This window comes from Capsicum annuum, unplaced genomic scaffold (assembly GCF_002878395.1).
Source record: "Capsicum annuum cultivar UCD-10X-F1 unplaced genomic scaffold, UCD10Xv1.1 ctg21079, whole genome shotgun sequence".
Taxonomy (NCBI): domain Eukaryota; kingdom Viridiplantae; phylum Streptophyta; class Magnoliopsida; order Solanales; family Solanaceae; genus Capsicum; species Capsicum annuum.
The window spans coordinates 1-2,849 of NW_025826981.1; the positions used below are offsets into that span (position 1 = coordinate 1).

The window sequence follows — 2,849 nt, forward strand, 5'->3', positions numbered from 1 at the left end:
AAGCATTGGCCCAAGCACATTTCAATAAAGATGCTGAAGTCAGCCTTAATTTAGCACCAGCGATGTCAACTTCTGTAGAAAATACAGCATCCAAATTCCCAACTGCCAAAAGAAATGGCTGTCTTAGTGGGGACTCATTTACAATAAAACTATCACGTTCCATAAAACATGTAAAATGCAAGTGTAATGTTCTAGACAAACTCTAATATTACAAAGCTGATAATTCACATTTCAGTTAGAACTCACATTAGTTGTTTGTATTAGTAACCTAAAACATGTAAATAGCCAAAAGTAAGAAGAGAGTGAACAATGTTACATATTTGGAAAATTTTGCTGCTTTTAGTACTCCTTATGTCTCAATATCAATTACTTTATTTCCAGTTTAAGTCGCGTTAAGGAAATATGTACCTTTAAAGAAATATCTACCTTCCTAAAATTGAACAGTTACAAGTTGTCTTTTACCAAGAGAAGCTAAATAAACTGACTTTATAAACTTCCCTACATGGAAAGAATCTGATACCTCACATTTAGGCCTAACTTATTACATAGAAAAATGCACAAATAGAGCAAGAAGTCATTTTGATTAAAAGGTTGTGCGGCTTTTTTTTTTAACAAGAGAAGGTTGTGCGACAAACAGGAATAATACAACATCTTCGTAAAGCCAAAAAGAATACTGATAGTGCTCTAAGGTAATAAGTTCTTTAACCTTAAAAACCTAATAATGAGTTTCAGAAGTTTGTGCTTCCGGTACAGGAAGAAAAACTAAAAATCACATCCCAAATCTGTCTTCGAAATCAATCGACTAGTCAACCATGCCATAAATCCGAACTAGCTAAGATTGGTTTTATGATTCTTCATAATTATTCAACTCTATTTGGGTCTATGACTCTATTCCATTCCGAAAACAAATAGAACTGGGAGCTTATGAACTAAGATTATCTAAATATCGCACTTACTCCTAGAGTAACATACAAAAGTTCCAGACAAAAAAATGTTTGTTAAGACCAACCTATTTTAGCTGAAGTTCGCAAAGGGACAACTCTTGTTAAGACCAAACATAATGTAAATGTAATAACTACACCTTTATCCCAAGTAGCAGCTCTCATCTATATGAAATATTTTACTGCATTTGTATTCTGTTTTTAGCTAAGTTCACATTCACTTTGAAAGGTTGTAAGTCATTAGTTCCATTCCATGTTACGCGGGTGCGTGCCAGATTCTCCAAAAGTAGAGTTCTTGGGAGAAGCTGACACGGGTGTGCCATCAAAAGTGAAGAGTCCACGCAACTTAGATTTTAGGTTTATCCGCTTTTCTTTTAGCACCTTCAGTTATCATACTGTCACATCTCCACTCCAGACAGAGATATGAAGTCTATATAGGACATAACAAAATTATCTCAGACAAACCTCTCTAATATATTCTCTGTGTCTGCCACTTGAACTCTTTATCATACATCATCATTTTTGATACTGTCCAATCTTTATGACCACATCCATCTTTAATATCCACATTTTTATGACATTCATCTTATGGATATTTTAGGTTTAACAACCCGATATTCATTGCAACATTCTCGCAGTTGCAGGACTTGTTCATTTCATCCATCCAAATTTTAACTTACTCCATCCCTTTTAAGCACCTCCGATTATCACACCACCAAAAGCCGGTGCATATGGGTCTATGTGGGACATTAAAAAGCCATCGCAGCAACCTGCATGATCCATTTGAACCCTCTATCGGATGTTATTGGTTATAATCTTCTTTAATCCTGACTCATCTTAAAAGGAGGCAACAAATCTATCTTTTAACATCTGCGTTCCATAAACATACACATCTTGTGGATATGTTAGGCTTGGAGACCCAACCCTTCATAGCCATATAACAGCATTGTTTCAAAATAGTTTCAAGTATCTTTTTATCACATAACATTCCTGTAAACTCCTCCATCTAAAATCATTATTGTTTTAACTCTATGTTTTGCATTCATCTAGCATGCCATTCTACTCAAAAGACCAAGTCCAGATGTCCATATTGTATTCGTTTAGGAATCACAATTCTGTCAAATCTTCGCCTTCGTTCTTCTTATAGGGTTTAAACATGCAATGTATCATGTCTTACTTCTACTTGTCCCAAGACATTGCTCTCCAGAGTAATTCACTATCGTTCAATTCTTCATTAAGCACTCTAAACAGTAATAGTTTTAGGACAAGTATTTAGTTGCAAAGTAATGGTACCAAACACGCAAAAGAGGTCAAATTGACAACAAAACTACTGCACAATCTTCAGGTTACAGCTAAGCTATAATTGAAAGATTAAATTTGTACGTCATCTAGGAAGTCATCAGCTAAAAAAGGATATGGATCATGTGACAAAGAAATCCAAAATTGGTCAAACCTGAGAGTAGCTCTCTTGCAAAACCTAGATGATTCTTGTCATTCGCCATAGCAACCACAAGAACCATTTTTGCCTTCGGAAAGGTCATCTGCAATGTGTTTGTTAAAGCCCTGGCAGATTCCTTCGTATGTGCTGAAAATGTTTATTCGTTATCATATTATCCACTTGCAAGAGACTGACAATTACAATTCTTGATAACAGATGAAAAACATTATATTAAAGCACGGCCATGTAACACATATAATATACACATGCACGAGTGCATGAACAACAATAAGAACATCAGGATTCAACCTCCATCAAGTAGTATAGTTGCCCCAGGTACTCCAAGTAAACTAGCTTCTTCTGAAGACAATACTTGGGTTCGGCCTTGCAAAACTGCACCCTCCAGACCAGCACGAATAGATACACTGGACAAACTCCATCCTGGTATTTAGACACATTACAAAAATAAA

General features: G+C 35.6%; 1 long non-coding RNA gene across 1 annotated transcript; it reads right to left on the bottom strand.

The window, feature by feature from the left end:
• On the bottom strand, positions 1–2,841 carry LOC124890627. The gene is made up of 3 exons (XR_007049253.1): positions 2,689–2,841; positions 2,395–2,526; positions 1–102 (listed from the first exon to the last, which is right to left on the bottom strand). It is a non-coding gene; the product is annotated as an uncharacterized LOC124890627 (long non-coding RNA).
• Between the last annotated feature and the right edge of the window lie 8 nt (positions 2,842–2,849).